We start from the raw sequence: 17,681 nt of genomic DNA on the forward strand, positions 1-17,681 counted from the left end.
ATTAAGAGAAACAATATCAGCAATTCACACAGCCTACTGCAAAACCGGTGAAAAACCCACAGTTCCATCTTCAAAGAAGTCAGGAATTCTAGGAAAACGCGGTGCTCCTAGAACAAAGCAAAGCAAAGCACGCTGTTAAACCATCCGGGCACCCCCCAAACACACATCACGAAGTCACTGACCTGAGAAAAAGGAAACAAAAAAGCAGCAGACCAGCCAACTTTCTGCCGTACAGGCGGCTGGAGGTTTACTGCTCCCGAAGGCCTCAGCTCAGCCCTTCTCACCCCCGCCCCCCGAAACGCCAAAACGCGCCTCCCCAGACAGCTGAGCCCGCCCCAGAGCTGCCGCCAACCGAAGGCCCAGCAGAGCACCGACCCCCCGGGGCCCAGCAGCAGAACGAGCTCCTGAGCCCGGGCGGGGGCTCACGTACCCCGGGCCCCGCCCACCGCCCTCGGGCCCCGCCCACCGCCCTTCCCACAATCCCCTGGGAAAGGGGCAGGGCCGACCCCCAGGAGACGCGAAGGCGGCCGCAGGAGCAGCAGCTGCTTTTCCCCTGCCTTAAGTTCCCCGCAGGCGAAGCACCACCCCTTTTTCTGTCCCTTTGGGACTCACCTCTGGTGATTCTCTCACCGCCTTGGGTTGATTTCTGTCCAGTCGTTGCTGTGGAGAAGAGAGTTCCGCAGGGGTCGCTTTGTTTTTGCGATCTTCGGATATTTTTGTGGTTAACTGTTCATCGCGCTTTGCGGTCTGGGAAGAGTGCTGGAATCATGGGATTCCCAGAAGACTGATGGGCATTTCCGGGCTCCCGGAGGACTAAAGTACCACGGAGACGCGCGTCGGCTGCCTGAGGGGGCCCCTGGAGGACTAAACTGCCATAGAGACGCACGTCGGCTGCCTGAGGGGGCCCCTGGAGGACTAAACTGCCATAGAGACGCGTGCCAGCTGACTGAGGGGGCACTTCCGAGTTTCTGGAGGACTAAACTGCCATAGAGACGCGCGTCGGCTGACTGAGGGGGCACTTCCGAGTTTCTGGAGGACTAAACTGCCATAGAGACGCGCGTCGGCTGACTGAGGGGGCACTTCCGGGTTCACGGAGGACTAAAGTGCCATAGAGACGCGCGTCGGCTGACTGAGAGGGCACTTCCGGGTTTCTGGAGGACTAAAGTGCCATAGAGATGCGCGTCGGCTGACTGAGGGGGCACTTCCGGGGTCCTGGAGGACTAAAATGCCATAGAGATGCGCGTCGGCTGACTGAAGGGACCCCTGGAGGACTAAACTGCCATAGAGACGCGCATCGGCTGACTGAGGGGGCACTTCCGGGTTCCCGGAGGACTAAACTGCCATAGAGACGCGCGTCGGCTGACTGAAGGGACCCCTGGAGGACTAAAGTGCGATAGAGACGCGCGTCGGCTGACTGAGGGGGCACTTCCGGGGTCCTTGAGGACCGCGGGGCCATGGAGATGGACGCCCGGAAAAATGCCGGGCACCGCCGGGGGCGCGTTAACGCGTTAAGAGCCGATTACTGGAGGGCCGACGGCCGCTCTCGGGGCCGGGCGGGCGGCACCGATGCCGCTCCAGGCGGCGCGGAGCTCGCCGGTGCCCCGGCGGTCCCGGTTCGGCCTCCAGCCGCCGCTCTCTCGGGACAGGCGCCGGACCGGGCAGCCGCGAAGCCGCGCATGCGCACGAGCTGCGGAGCCGAGGGGCGGGGCCGAGGGGCGCGGGGGGCGTGGCCGGGGCTGCCAGGGGCGGGGCCGGGGAGGGCGGGAGGCGGGGCCACAGCGCACGCGCCGCTCCCCCCGCCCCCCCCCCCCCCGCAGGACCCGCCCTCGGTCCCGCCGCTCCCCCGCGCCGCCGCCGCCCGCGGCCCCTCAGCGCTGCCGGGCCCCGCGGCCTCTCTGCAGCCGCCGCCGCCGCGCCCCGGACCCGCCCAGCGCGGCCTTGCCCCCCGCAACCAGCCCCGGGGACGCGGCATCGCCCCGCGTGGGGCGGCGGGGCCGGAGGGGGGGGGGGGCGGGGGGGGCCTCGTCCGCCGGAACGGGAGAATCGGGGATTTGGGCCTTTTCCCGCATGAATTATGGGGGTTTTTTCCCCATTTTTTTTTTTGTTTTCCTTTCCGGCTGCACGAGCCCAGCTGCAGCCCCGGCCCCCGCAGTCGCGCCGCCCTTTACACAAACGTTAATCTGTGTTTTATACATATATTATATCTGTATTTTACACAAACGTTACATCTATATTTTACACAAACGCTGTATCTGTATTTTACACAAACGTTATATCTGTAATTTCTGTTTTCTGTTCACTCTTACGCGGAGAATCTGCCTAAACACGTACGTCCGCGCAGGCCGCCGGCTCACCCGTCTGTTCTGACACTAAAACCTTTCTGTAAATGCATTTTTTAAGTACTTTTATATTCTGGAACCTTTTGTGTAACGCAGAAGCACAGAATCAGCGAGTCCTCAGAGACGGAGGTTTTTATTTTGAACTTATTTCACACCCACCAACGAATATTATTTCTCAATACACACATTCCTTACGTATAAATGAGAGATTTCGGTCTGTCCCGACGCCTCACGCCCGCAGTTAAAGGTTTTCCCATTTTTTTAACGCATCCCGAGAATTAGAGAGAATTAGAGAAATAGAGCCACGGCCCTACCGGAAAATGCTTCGCAGGCTGGCGCGGTGGCGCCAGGTGGGCACCGGTGGTGCCGAGGCTGACGGCCGCCGCAAAGCCCGCAGCCCCACGGGCTGTGGGGCCACGCGAGCGGCTGCCAAAGAGCTTTCCAACGAGGCACGGCTTTCCCTCCTGGCTCTTCGGGCGTGGGAGCTGTCGCCAGAGCCGCGGTCCTACCGGAAAATGCTTCGCAGGCTGGCGCGGCGGCGCCACGTGGGCGACGGTGTCGCCGAGGCTGACGGCCGCCGGAAAGCCCGCAGCCCCACGGGCTGTGGGGCCACGCGAGCGGCTGCCAAAGAGCTTTCCAACGAGGCACGGCTTTCCCTCCTGGCTCTTCGGGCGTGGGAGCTGTGGCCAGAGCCGCAGCCCTACCGGAAAATGCTTCAGGGGCTGGCGCGGCGGCGCCAGGTGGGCGCCGGTGGCGCCGAGGCTGACGGCCGCCGCAAAGCCCGCAGCCCCACGGACTGTGGGGCCACGCGAGCGGCTGCCAAAGAGCTTTCCAACGAGGCACGGCTTTCCCTCCTGGCTCTTCGGGCGTGGGAGCTGTGGCCAGAGCCGCGGCCCTACCGGAAAATGCTTCGGGGGCTGGCGCGGCGGGGCCAGGTGGGTGCCGGTGGCGCCGAGGCTGACGGCCGCCGGAAAGCCCGCAGCCCCACGGGTTGTGGGGCCACGCGAGCGGCTGCCAAAGAGCTTTCCAACGAGGCACGGCTTTCCCTCCTGGCTCTTTGGGCGTGGGAGCTGTGGCCAGAGCAGCGGCCCTACCGGAAAATGCTTCGCAGGCTGGCGCAGCGGCACCACGTGGGCGCCGGTGGCGCCGAGGCTGACGGCCGCCGCAAAGCCCGCAGCCCCACGGGCTGTGGGGCCACGCGAGCGGCTGCCAAAGAGCTTTCCAACGAGGCACGGCTTTCCCTCCTGGCTCTTCGGGCGTGGGAGCTGTCGCCAGAGCCGCGGCCCTACCGGAAAATGCTTCGGGGGCTGGCACGGCGGCGCCAGGTGGGCGCCGGTGGCGCCGAGGCTGACGGCCGCCGGAAAGCCCGCAGCCCCACGGGCTGTGGGGCCACGCGAGCGGCTGCCAAAGAGATTTCCAACGAGGCACGGCTTTCCCTGCTGGCTCTTCGGGCGTGGGAGCTGTCGCCAGAGCCGCGGCCCTACCGGAAAATGCTTCGCAGGCTGGCGCAGCGGCGCCAGGTGGGCGCCGGTGGCGCTGAGGCTGACGGCCGCCGGAAAGCCCGCAGCCCCACGGGCTGTGGGGCTACGCGAGCGTCTGCCAAAGAGATTTCCAACGAGGCACGGCTTTCCCTCCTGGCTCTTCGGGCGTGGGAGCTGTGGCCAGAGCCGCGGCCCTACGGGAAAATGCTTCGCAGGCTGGCGCGGCGGCGCCACGTGGGCGCCCGTGGCGCCTAGGCTGACGGCCGCCGGAAAGCCCGCAGCCCCACGGTGTGTGGGGCCACGCGAGCGGCTGCCAAAGAGCTTTCCAACGAGGCACGGCTTTCCCTCCTGGCTCTTTGGGCGTGGGAGCTGTGGCCAGAGCCGCGGCCCTACCGGAAAATGCTTCGCAGGCTGGCGCGGCGGCGCCAGGTGGGCGCCGGTGGCGCCGAGGCTGACGGCCGCCGGAAAGCCCGCAGCCCCACGGGCTGTGGGGCCACGCGAGTGGCTGCCAAAGAGCTTTCCAACGAGGCACAGCTTTCCCTCCTGGCTCTTCGGGCGTGGGAGCTGTGGCCAGAGCCGCGGCCCTACCGGAAAATGCTTCGCAGGCTGGCGCAGCGGCGCCAGATGGGCGCCGGTGGCGCCGAGGCTGACGGCCGCCGGAAAGCCCGCAGCCCCACGGGCTGTGGGGCCACGCGAGCGGCTGCCAAAGAGCTTTCCAACGTGGCACGGCTTTCCCTCCTGGCTCTTCAGGCGTGGGAGCTGTGGCCAGAGCAGCGGCCCTACCGGAAAATGCTTCGCAGGCTGGCGCAGCGGCACCACGTGGGCGCCGGTGGCGCCGAGGCTGACGGCCGCCGCAAAGCCCGCAGCCCCACGGGCTGTGGGGCCTCGCGAGCGGCTGCCAAAGAGCTTTCCAATGAGGCACGGCTTTCCCTCCTTGCTCTTCGGGCATGGGAGCTGTGGCCAGAGACGCGGCCCTACCGGAAAATGCTTCGCAGGCTGGCGCGGCGGCGCCACGTGGGCGCCGGTGGCGCCGAGGCTGACGGCCGCCAGAAAGCCCGCAGCCCCACGGGCTGTGGGGCCACGCGAGCGGCTGCCAAAGAGCTTTCCAATGAGGCACAGCTTTCCCTCCTGGCTCTTCGGGGGTGGGAGCTGTGGCCAGAGCTGCGGCCCTACCGGAAAATGCTTCGCAGGCTGGCGCGGCGGCGCCAAGGATGACGGCCGCCAGAAAGCCCGCAGCCCCGCGGGCTGTGGGGCCACGCGAGCGGCTGCCAAAGAGCTTTCCAACGAGGCACGGCTTTCCCTCCTCGCTCTTCGGGCGTGGGAGCTGTGGCCAGAGCCGCGGCCCTACCGGAAAATGTTTCGCAGGCTGGCGCGGCGGCGCCACGTGGGCGCCGGTGGCGCCGAGGCTGACGGCCGCCGCAAAGCCCGCAGCCCCACGGGCTGTGGGGCCACGCGAGCGGCTGCCAAAGAGCTTTCCAACGAGGCACGGCTTTCCCTCCTGGCTCTTCGGGCGTGGGAGCTGTCGCCAGAGCCGCGGCCCTACCGGAAAATGCTTCGGGGGCTGGCACGGCGGCGCCAGGTGGGCGCCGGTGGCGCCGAGGCTGACGGCCGCCGGAAAGCCCGCAGCCCCACGGGCTGTGGGGCCACGCGAGCGGCTGCCAAAGAGATTTCCAACGAGGCACGGCTTTCCCTGCTGGCTCTTCGGGCGTGGGAGCTGTCGCCAGAGCCGCGGCCCTACCGGAAAATGCTTCGCAGGCTGGCGCAGCGGCGCCAGGTGGGCGCCGGTGGCGCTGAGGCTGACGGCCGCCGGAAAGCCCGCAGCCCCACGGGCTGTGGGGCTACGCGAGCGTCTGCCAAAGAGATTTCCAACGAGGCACGGCTTTCCCTCCTGGCTCTTCGGGCGTGGGAGCTGTGGCCAGAGCCGCGGCCCTACGGGAAAATGCTTCGCAGGCTGGCGCGGCGGCGCCACGTGGGCGCCCGTGGCGCCTAGGCTGACGGCCGCCGGAAAGCCCGCAGCCCCACGGTGTGTGGGGCCACGCGAGCGGCTGCCAAAGAGCTTTCCAACGAGGCACGGCTTTCCCTCCTGGCTCTTTGGGCGTGGGAGCTGTGGCCAGAGCCGCAGCCCTACCGGAAAATGCTTCGCAGGCTGGCGCGGCGGCGCCAGGTGGGCGCCGGTGGCGCCGAGGCTGACGGCCGCCGGAAAGCCCGCAGCCCCACGGGCTGTGGGGCCACGCGAGTGGCTGCCAAAGAGCTTTCCAACGAGGCACAGCTTTCCCTCCTGGCTCTTCGGGCGTGGGAGCTGTGGCCAGAGCCGCGGCCCTACCGGAAAATGCTTCGCAGGCTGGCGCAGCGGCGCCAGATGGGCGCCGGTGGCGCCGAGGCTGACGGCCGCCGGAAAGCCCGCAGCCCCACGGGCTGTGGGGCCACGCGAGCGGCTGCCAAAGAGCTTTCCAACGTGGCACGGCTTTCCCTCCTGGCTCTTCAGGCGTGGGAGCTGTGGCCAGAGCCGCGGCCCTACCGGAAAATGCTTCGCAGGCTGGCGCGGCAGCGCCAGGTGGGCGCCGGTGGCGCCGAGGCTGACGGCCGCCGCAAAGCGCGCAGCCCCACGGGCTGTGGGGCCACGCGAGTAGCTGCCAAAGAGCTTTCCAACGAGGCACGGCTTTCCCTCCTGGCTCTTCGGGGGTGGGAGCTGTGGCCAGAGCCGCGGCCCTACCAGAAAATGCTTCGCAGGCTGGCGCGGCGGCGCTAGGTGGGCGCCGGTGGGGCCGAGGCTGACGGCCACCGCAAAGCCCGCAGCCCCACGGGCTGTGGGGCCACGCGAGCGGCTGCCAAAGAGCTTTCCAACGAGGCACGGCTTTCCCTCCTGGCTCTTCGGGCGTGGGAGCTGTGGCCAGAGCCGCAGCCCTACCGGAAAATGCTTCGCAGGCTGGTGCGGCGGTGCCACGTGGGCGCCGGTGGCGCTGAGGCTGACGGCCGCCGCAAAGCCCGCAGCCCCATGGGCTGTGGGGCCACGCGAGCGGCTGCCAAAGAGCTTTCCAACGAGGCACGGCTTTCCCTCCTGGCTCTTCGGGCGTGGGAGCTGTGGCCAGAGCCGCGGCCCTACCGCAAAATGCTTCGGGGGCTGGCGCGGCGGCGCCAGGTGGGCGCCGGTGGCGCAGAGGCTGACGGCCGCCGCAAAGCCCGCAGCCCCACGGGCTGTGGGGCCACGCGAGCGGCTGCCAAAGAGCTTTCCAACGAGGCACGGCTTTCCCTCCTGGCTCTTCGGGCGTGGGAGCTGTCGCCAGAGCCGCGGCCCTACCGGAAAATGCTTCGCAGGCTGGTGCGGCGGCGCCAGGTGGGCGCCGGTGGCGCCGAGGCTGACGGCCGCCGGAAAGCCCGCAGCCCCACGGGCTGTGGGACCACGCGAGCGCCTGCCAAAGAGCTTTCCAATGAGGCACGGCTTTCCCTCCTGGCTCTTTGGGCGTGGGAGCTGTGGCCAGAGCCGCGGCCCTACCGGAAAATGCTTCGCAGGCTGGCGCAGCGGCGCCAGGTGGGCGCCGGTGGCGCCGAGGCTGACGGCTGACAGAAAGCCCGCAGCCCCACGGGCTGTGGGGCCACGCGAGCGGCTGCCAAAGAGCTTTCCAACGAGGCACGGCTTTCCCTCCTGGCTCTTTGGGCATGGGAGCTGTGGCCAGAGCCGCGGCCCTACCGGAAAATGCTTCGCAGGCTGGCGCGGCGGAGCCAGGTGGGCGCCGGTGGCGCTGAGGCTGACGGCCGCCGCAAAGCCCGCAGCCCCACGGGCTGTGGGGCCACGCGAGCGGCTGCCAAAGAGATTTCCAACGAGGCACGGCTTTCCCTCCTGGCTCTTTGGGCGTGGGAGCTGTGGCCAGAGCCGCGGCCCTACCGGAAAATGCTTCGCAGGCTGGCGCAGCGGCGCCAGGTGGGCGCCGGTGGCGCCGAGGCTGACGGCTGACAGAAAGCCCGCAGCCCCACGGGCTGTGGGGCCACGTGAGTGGCTGCCAAAGAGATTTCCAACGAGGCACGGCTTTCCCTCCTGGCTCTTTGGGCGTGGGAGCTGTCGCCAGAGCCGCGGCCCTACCGGAAAATGCTTTGCAGGCTGGCGCGGCGGTGCCAGGTGGGCGCCGGTGGCGCTGAGGCTGACGGCCGCCGCAAAGCCCGCAGCCCCACGGGCTGTGGGACCACGCGAGCGCCTGCCAAAGAGCTTTCCAATGAGGCACGGCTTTCCCTCCTGGCTCTTTGGGCGTGGGAGCTGTGGCCAGAGCCGCGGCCCTACCGGAAAATGCTTCGCAGGCTGGCGCAGCGGCGCCAGGTGGGCGCCGGTGGCGCTGAGGCTGACGGCCGCCGCAAAGCCCGCAGCCCCACGGGCTGTGGGGCCACGTGAGTGGCTGCCAAAGAGCTTTCCAATGAGGCACGGCTTTCCCTCCTGGCTCTTTGGGCGTGGGAGCTGTCGCCAGAGCCGCGGCCCTACCGGAAAATGCTTTGCAGGCTGGCGCGGCGGTGCCAGCTGGGCGCCGGTGGCGCTGAGGCTGACGGCCGCCGCAAAGCCCGCAGCCCCACGGGCTGTGGGGCCACGCGAGCGGCTGCCAAAGAGATTTCCAACGAGGCACGGCTTTCCCTCCTGGCTCTTCGAGCATGGGAGCTGTGGCCAGAGCCGCGGCCCTACCGGAAAATGCTTCGCAGGCTGGCGCGGCGGCGCCACGTGCGCGCCGGTGGCGCTGAGGCTGACGGCCGCCAGAAAGACCGCAGCCCCACGGGGTGTGGGGCCACGCGAGCGGCTGCCAAAGAGCTTTCCAATGAGGCACGGCTTTCCCTCCTGGCTCTTCGGGCGTGGGAGCTGTGGCCAGAGCCGCGGCCCTACCGCAAAATGCTTCGCAGGCTGGCGCGGCGGCGCCAGGTGAGCGCCGGTGGCGCAGAGGCTGACGGCAGCCGGAAAGCCCGCAGCCCCACGGTCTTTGGGGCCACGCGAGCGGCTGCCAAAGAGCTTTCCAACGAGGCACAGCTTTCCCTCCTGGCTCTTTGGGCGTGGGAGCTGTCGCCAGAGCCGCGGCCCTACCGGAAAATGCTTCGCAGGCTGGCGCGGCAGCGCCAGGTGGGCGCCTATGGCGCCGAGGCTGACGGCCACCGCAAAGCCCGCAGCCCCACGGGGTGTGGGGCCACGTGAGCGGCTGCCAAAGAGCTTTGCAACGAGGCACGGCTTTCCCTGCTGGCTCTTCGGGCGTGGGAGCTGTGGCCAGAGCCGCGGCCCTACCGGAAAATGCTTCGCAGGCTGGTGCGGCGGTGCCACGTGGGCGCCGGTGGCGCTGAGGCTGACGGCCGCCGCAAAGCCCGCAGCCCCATGGGCTGTGGGGCCACGCGAGCGGCTGCCAAAGAGCTTTCCAACGAGGCACGGCTTTCCCTCCTGGCTCTTCGGGCGTGGGAGCTGTGGCCAGAGCCGCGGCCCTACCGCAAAATGCTTCGGGGGCTGGCGCGGCGGCGCCAGGTGGGCGCCGGTGGCGCAGAGGCTGACGGCCGCCGCAAAGCCCGCAGCCCCACGGGCTGTGGGGCCACGCGAGCGGCTGCCAAAGAGCTTTCCAACGAGGCACGGCTTTCCCTCCTGGCTCTTCGGGCGTGGGAGCTGTCGCCAGAGCCGCGGCCCTACCGGAAAATGCTTCGCAGGCTGGGGCGGCGGCGCCAGGTGGGCGCCGGTGGCGCCGAGGCTGACGGCCGCCGGAAAGCCCGCAGCCCCACGGGCTGTGGGACCACGCGAGCGCCTGCCAAAGAGCTTTCCAATGAGGCACGGCTTTCCCTCCTGGCTCTTTGGGCGTGGGAGCTGTGGCCAGAGCCGCGGCCCTACCGGAAAATGCTTCGCAGGCTGGCGCAGCGGCGCCAGGTGGGCGCCGGTGGCGCCGAGGCTGACGGCTGACAGAAAGCCCGCAGCCCCACGGGCTGTGGGGCCACGCGAGCGGCTGCCAAAGAGCTTTCCAACGAGGCACGGCTTTCCCTCCTGGCTCTTTGGGCATGGGAGCTGTGGCCAGAGCCGCGGCCCTACCGGAAAATGCTTCGCAGGCTGGCGCGGCGGAGCCAGGTGGGCGCCGGTGGCGCTGAGGCTGACGGCCGCCGCAAAGCCCGCAGCCCCACGGGCTGTGGGGCCACGCGAGCGGCTGCCAAAGAGATTTCCAACGAGGCACGGCTTTCCCTCCTGGCTCTTTGGGCGTGGGAGCTGTGGCCAGAGCCGCGGCCCTACCGGAAAATGCTTCGCAGGCTGGCGCAGCGGCGCCAGGTGGGCGCCGGTGGCGCCGAGGCTGACGGCTGACAGAAAGCCCGCAGCCCCACGGGCTGTGGGGCCACGTGAGTGGCTGCCAAAGAGATTTCCAACGAGGCACGGCTTTCCCTCCTGGCTCTTTGGGCGTGGGAGCTGTCGCCAGAGCCGCGGCCCTACCGGAAAATGCTTTGCAGGCTGGCGCGGCGGTGCCAGGTGGGCGCCGGTGGCGCTGAGGCTGACGGCCGCCGCAAAGCCCGCAGCCCCACGGGCTGTGGGACCACGCGAGCGCCTGCCAAAGAGCTTTCCAATGAGGCACGGCTTTCCCTCCTGGCTCTTTGGGCGTGGGAGCTGTGGCCAGAGCCGCGGCCCTACCGGAAAATGCTTCGCAGGCTGGCGCAGCGGCGCCAGGTGGGCGCCGGTGGCGCTGAGGCTGACGGCCGCCGCAAAGCCCGCAGCCCCACGGGCTGTGGGGCCACGTGAGTGGCTGCCAAAGAGCTTTCCAATGAGGCACGGCTTTCCCTCCTGGCTCTTTGGGCGTGGGAGCTGTCGCCAGAGCCGCGGCCCTACCGGAAAATGCTTTGCAGGCTGGCGCGGCGGTGCCAGCTGGGCGCCGGTGGCGCTGAGGCTGACGGCCGCCGCAAAGCCCGCAGCCCCACGGGCTGTGGGGCCACGCGAGCGGCTGCCAAAGAGATTTCCAACGAGGCACGGCTTTCCCTCCTGGCTCTTCGAGCATGGGAGCTGTGGCCAGAGCCGCGGCCCTACCGGAAAATGCTTCGCAGGCTGGCGCGGCGGCGCCACGTGCGCGCCGGTGGCGCTGAGGCTGACGGCCGCCAGAAAGACCGCAGCCCCACGGGGTGTGGGGCCACGCGAGCGGCTGCCAAAGAGCTTTCCAATGAGGCACGGCTTTCCCTCCTGGCTCTTCGGGCGTGGGAGCTGTGGCCAGAGCCGCGGCCCTACCGCAAAATGCTTCGCAGGCTGGCGCGGCGGCGCCAGGTGAGCGCCGGTGGCGCAGAGGCTGACGGCAGCCGGAAAGCCCGCAGCCCCACGGTCTTTGGGGCCACGCGAGCGGCTGCCAAAGAGCTTTCCAACGAGGCACGGCTTTCCCTCCTGGCTCTTTGGGCGTGGGAGCTGTCGCCAGAGCCGCGGCCCTACCGGAAAATGCTTCGCAGGCTGGCGCGGCAGCGCCAGGTGGGCGCCTATGGCGCCGAGGCTGACGGCCACCGCAAAGCCCGCAGCCCCACGGGGTGTGGGGCCACGTGAGCGGCTGCCAAAGAGCTTTCCAACGAGGCACGGCTTTCCCTGCTGGCTCTTCGGGCGTGGGAGCTGTGGCCAGAGCCGCGGCCCTACCGGAAAATGCTTCGCCGGCTGGCGCGGCGGCGCCACGTGGGCGCCTGTCGCGCTGAGGCTGACGGCCGCCGGAAAGCCCGCAGCCCCACGGGCTGTGGGGCCACGCGAGCGGCTGCCAAAGAGCTTTCCAACGAGGCACGGCTTTCCCTCCTGGCTCTTCGGGCGTGGGAGCTGTGGCCAGAGCCGCGGCCCTACCGGAAAATGCTTCGCCGGCTGGCGCGGCGGCGCCACGTGGGCGCCTGTCGCGCTGAGGCTGACGGCCGCCGGAAAGCCCGCAGCCCCACGGGCTGTGGGGCCACGCGAGCGGCTGCCAAAGAGCTTTCCAACGAGGCACGGCTTTCCCTCCTGGCTCTTCGGGCGTGGGAGCTGTGGCCAGAGCCGCGGCCCTACCGGAAAATGCTTCGCAGGCTGGCGCGGCGGCGCCACGTGCGCGCCGGTGGCGCTGAGGCTGACGGCCGCCAGAAAGACCGCAGACCCACGGGCTGTGGGGCCACGCGAGCGGCTGCCAAAGAGCTTTCCAACGAGGCACGGCTTTCCCTCCTGGCTCTTCGGGCGTGGGAGCTGTCGCCAGAGCCGCGGCCCTACCGCAAAATGCTTCGCAGGCTGGCGCGGCAGCGCCACGTGGGCGCCGGTGGCGCAGAGGCTGACGGCCGCCGCAAAGCCCGCAGCCCCACGGTCTTTGGGGCCACGTGAGCGGCTGCCAAAGAGCTTTCCAACGAGGCACAGCTTTCCCTCCTGGCTCTTCGGGGCGTGGGAGCTGTGGCCAGAGCCGCGGCCCTACCGGAAAATGCTTCGCAGGCTGGCGCGGCAGCGCCAGGTGGGCGCCTATGGCGCCGAGGCTGACGGCCGCTGGAAAGCCCGCAGCCCCACGGGCTGTGGGGCCACGCGAGCGGCTGCCAAAGAGCTTTCCAACGAGGCACGGCTTTCCCTCCTGGCTCTTCGGGCGTGGGAGCTGTCGCCAGAGCCGCGGCCCTACCGGAAAATGCTTCGCAGGCTGGCGCGGCAGCGCCAGGTGGGCGCCGGTGGCGCCGAGGCTGACGGCCGCCGCAAAGCCCGCAGCCCCACGGGCTGTGGGGCCACGCGAGCGGCTGCCAAAGAGCTTTCCAACGAGGCACGGCTTTCCCTCCTGGCTCTTCGGGCGTGGGAGCTGTGGCCAGAGCCGCGGCCCTACCGCAAAATGCTTCGCAGGCTGGCGCGGCGGCGCCACGTGGGTGCCGGTGGCGCCGAGGCTGACGGCCGCCGCAAAGCCCTCAGCCCCACGGGCTGTGGGGCCACGTGAGCGGCTGCCAAAGAGCTTTCCAACGAGGCACGGCTTTCCCTCCTGGCTCTTCGGGCGTGGGAGCTGTCGCCAGAGCCGCGGCCCTACCGGAAAATGCTTGGCAGGCTGCGGCGGCGGCGCCACGTGGGCGCCGGTGGCGCCGAGGCTGACGGCCGCCGCAAAGCCCGCAGCCCCACGGGCTGTGGGGCCACGCGAGCGGCTGCCAAAGAGCTTTCCAACGAGGCACGGCTTTCCCTCCTGGCTCTTCGGGCGTGGGAGCTGTCGCCAGAGCCGCGGCCCTACCGGAAAATGCTTCGCAGGCTGGCACGGCAGCGCCAGATGTGCGCCGGTGGCGCAGAGGCTGACGGCCGCCAGAAAGCCCGCAGCCCCACGGGCTGTGGGGCCACGTGAGCGGCTGCCAAAGAGCTTTCCAACGAGGCACGGCTTTCCCTGCTGGCTCTTCAGGCGTGGGAGCTGTGGCCAGAGCCGCGGCCCTACCAGAAAATGCTTCGCAGGCTGGCGCAGCGGCGCCAGGTGTTCGCCGGTGGGGCCGAGGCTGACGGCCGCCGCAAAGCCCGCAGCCCCACGGGCTGTGGGGCCATGCGAGCGGCTGCCAAAGAGCTTTCCAACGAGGCACGGCTTTCCCTCCTGGCTCTTCGGGCGTGGGAGCTGTGGCCAGAGCCGCGGCCCTACCGGAAAATGCTTCACAGGCTGGCGCGGCGGCGCCTGGTGGGCGCCGGTGGCGCCGAGGCTGACGGCCGCCGCAAAGCCCGCAGCCCCACGGGCTGTGGGGCCACGCGAGCGGCTGCCAAAGAGCTTTCCAACGAGGCACGGCTTTCCCTCCTGGCTCTTCGGGCGTGGGAGCTGTGGCCAGAGACGCGGCCCTACCACAAAATGCTTCGCAGGCTGGCGCGGCGGCACCACGTGGGCGCCAGTGGTGCCGAGGCTGACGGCCACCGGAAAGCCCGCAGCCCCACGGGCTGTGGGGCCACGCGAGCGGCTGCCAAAGAGCTTTCCAACGAGGCACGGCTTTCCCTCCTGGCTCTTCGGGCGTGGGAGCTGTGGCCAGAGCCGCGGCCCTACCGGAAAATGCTTCGCAGGCTGGCGCGGCGGAGCCAGGTGGGCGCCTGTGGCGCTGAGGCTGACGGCCGCCGCAAAGCCCGCAGCCCCACGGGCTGTGGGGCCACGCGAGCGGCTGCCAAAGAGCTTTCCAACGAGGCACAGCTTTCCCTCCTGGCTCTTCGGGCGTGGGAGCTGTCGCCAGAGCCGCGGCCCTACCGGAAAATGCTTCGCAGGCTGGCGCGGCGGCGCCAGGTGGGCGCCGGTGGCGCCGAGGCTGACGGCCGCCGCAAAGCCCTCAGCCCCACGGGCTGTGGGGCCACGTGAGCGGCTGCCAAAGAGCTTTCCAACGAGGCACGGCTTTCCCTCCTGGCTCTTTGGGCGTGGGAGCTGTGGCCAGAGCCGCGGCCCTACCGGAAAATGCTTCGCAGGCTGGCACAGCGGCGCCAGGTGGGCGCCGGTGGCACCGAGGCTGAGGGCCGCCGGAAAGCCCGCAGCCCCACGGGCTGTGGGGCCACGCGAGCGGCTGCCAAAGAGCTTTCCAACGAGGCACGGCTTTCCCTCCTGGCTCTTCGGGCGTGGGAACTGTCGCCAGAGCTGCGGCCCTACCCGAAAATGGTTCGGAGGCTGGTGTGACGGCGCCACTTCGGCGCCGGTGGCGCTGAGGCTGACGGCCGGAAGGCTGGGGAAACTGCTGGGGCTCTGTTTTATCGTCGTATATGGGGGAGTGACCTTGCCATTCTCTGGCAAGGTCCTCAGTGCTTCGCGCGCCAACTCTGCAGACTGTTGTAAGATAGTGACATCTAGCCGTGTTTGTAGCTGAGCATCAGTGAAAGGACCTGTTCCTGATAACATCTCCATAGTCGCCAACCGTAACGGATCCCCCTCTGCTCTACTCAAATTTGCTACAACCACACGTTGTACACCATCCTCCCACCTTGATCTCCACATTAGTTCTTGCATTGGTGTGAGGATAAGGGACATCAGTGTCCGGCTATCAAAAGGAGTCATAATATTAGTAGTGAAAATATTGTTAAGAAACAACTGAGTGTAGGGAGAATTAAGACCAAAGTCATGCACCGATTTTCTCGCTTCCTTTACGATCGGCCAAGGAAGACCCTCCCACCTACTGGGATTCTTTCGACCTCCCGTAGTTCCCCCCAGTATCACCGGAAATGCTGTTCATAACATTACACCCTCTATCAAGGCATTTTGAATAATTCCTTTCCAATGCAATCGCGGATCTGGCAGCTCCCCTGAGCCCGTGGTCACACCCCCCAACTCTCCTCCCGCGTTCCCGTTACCGGCACCCCAATGCCCTCGTGTATTCGGCAGCTCCCCTGAGCCCGCAGTTGCACCCCCCAACTCCCCTCCCACGCTCCCATTACCGCCACCCCAAGCCCCCCCGCTTTCACCCCTCAGTCACCTCTCCATATTTCGTATCGCTTGCTCCTCCTCTAGTTTCCATCGATTCTGCCGTTCTCTCTCTAGCTGTTCCAATTTCTGTTGCAGCGTTTTTGCCTCCACGCATGCACCTTGCAGCAGTTCTTGTTCAGCAGGAGAGAGGGGTGACGGTGGAAGCGGCGAGTACAATGATGGATCAAAAGGTTGTCTGGGGCGCACATCAACACGCTGCCGTGGAGACTTAGGTGGACCTTTGTAAAGCCCAGTTCTAGGATTGTACCATTCTGGTGGAGGTGCCGTTGGTCTCACTTCCAAGGGTGGTGGTAGTGGCCTGGGAACGTCCTCCTCCATCGGTTCTTCTTTCTCTGGAACTTCCTCAGGTGGAGCAGAGGGGATCGGCAGGGGATCTTCCCAAACCTTCGGACCTGGTCTGTTCGATCCTCCCCCCGTGGGTTGTAATGCTGCAAAAGCCCCGGCCGTCGCAGCTCGCTCTGCTTCTATATCTTGTAAGGTCGAATACACCAACTGCCACGTTGTTGCTAACGGTGATGCCTCTTTATCTCCGTTGCTTATCACTTCCCACAGTTTTTCCCCAACAGCCTCCTATATTTCTGGTCTAAAAGCTGTCTGGGGCTCTGGTGCAAATCCGCTCTCTCTGCACCAGGTTAACAGCCTTCTGAGCATACGCTCATCATATTTCACCCCTCTTTTAGAGAGGATATGCAGGAGAAGTTTTAACATAACCCCTTTTTCTTTTGTTACTTGCTGCCCCATCTCCTGCCCCAGCTGCTCACCTCTCTCTGGGTGTCCGTGGCCACGTTGTCTGTTTCCTCTATTCCGGATTGCCGCCCAATCCGCCCGGTCTCAGTCCAGCTGAGCCATCCTCCAGCCGGTGGATCTCCTTCTGGGTCTTCCGCCCCTCGAAGACTACAAGGCTACAAGGCTCAGTGCCCAAAGGCAGCAGGACAGAGGGACAAAAGGGAAGAAAAAAGAAAAAAAAACACAAGAGAGAGAAATAAAGGAGACAGACGGGGACCAGGGGAGAGAGGTGGAAGTAACCAGCAGGATAAGACGAGACAACACACAGGAGCAGGGGAAAAGAAATATGATCAAGAAATACAAAATAGAAACAGGGACCCTGGCAGAAGTACACATTGAAAGAAAATTTTGAGAAGCAACAGGGTACAAGAAACATAAGCAAGAAAGTGACAGGCAGATGCAGAAAAAAAATGAAAAAAGTTACAGTGTGCTGAAAATAGAGGGGAGAATTGGGAATTATAGGCAGGGAGATGTCTAGGAGGAGATATAGACACTAAATTTTGAAAGGCATAGGATATGAGAATCCTAACAGAGACTTAAAAGTTAGGTATGCAGAAGTGCATAGAAAGAGATCGAGTAAGAGAATTATGAAAAGCGACAGGCTACAAGAACATGGGAAAGAAATTAAAATTAATTCGGGGAGACAGAGAGAGGGAAAAGTAGCAAGAAAATTTTAAAACGAACTGGGTTCAACAAACCTAACCAAGAATTTAAAAGAAAGGGATGGAAAGAGAGAAATAAAGTTTCAAAAGAGATTGGGTAAGAGAAACATAGTCAAGCATTAAAACACAAGGACACAAAGCTTAATAGAAGTAATCTGTGGTGGATTGACCTTGGCTGGCCCCTGGGTACCCACCCAGCCTCTCCATCATTGCCCTTCCTCAACGAGACAAGGGGAGAAGTTAAAATAAAAAAGCTTGTAGGTTGAGACAAGGACAAAGAGATTGCTCATAGTCACAAGAACAACAGACTCAACTTGGGGAAATTCACTTATTGTCAATCAAATAACAAGAAATAAGAACGAATTTAAAAAAAAAAAAAACCTTCCCACCACCTCTCTCTTTTTCTGGGATCATCTTCACTCATGACTTCTCTACATCGTACCCCCGGACAATGGAGGTGTCAGGGAGTCGGGATTGTGGTCAGTTCATCTCGCATTGTCTCTGCTGCTGCTTCCTCCTCACACTCTTTTTCCACTCCAACAGCAGGGCCGACACGTGTTGCAGGGACTCTCTGCTCCACTCCTGGCCAGTGTTGCTGATGGGCTCAGCTTTGACCAGCAGCAGGTCCCCCTCTGAGCTGGCTGTGCCCAACATGAGGGGAGCTTCTGGTGTCTTCTCACAGAACCCACCCCTGCAGCCCCTGCCCCCCACAACTCAGCCAACAAAACCTTGTCACTTAAACCCAATGCAATAGCAATCTACTACAGGGCAGAGAAGGGGTGGGGGGGTGGGGGGGAAAAACAGGGAAAGGGAGCCACAGGGGAAAGAAAACAGCTATGGGCTATGGATCAGACAGGAGGAAGCAACAGGGAGCGAGACAGAGAGAGAACTATGAAGGCAAAAATTGGCTATGGGACAGATCTTTTAATACGATAACATCCTTTATATAATATAGTAGATACAGGTTTTTGTTTTTAACTCCTTTTTATATACATACACTCATATTTTTCAATATGTATAAAAATGAGAAATTGTTCTTTATTTCAATGCCTCATACCCATATATACAGCT

The sequence above is a fragment of the Larus michahellis genome, chromosome 19 (assembly GCF_964199755.1).
Source record: "Larus michahellis chromosome 19, bLarMic1.1, whole genome shotgun sequence".
NCBI lineage: Eukaryota > Metazoa > Chordata > Aves > Charadriiformes > Laridae > Larus > Larus michahellis.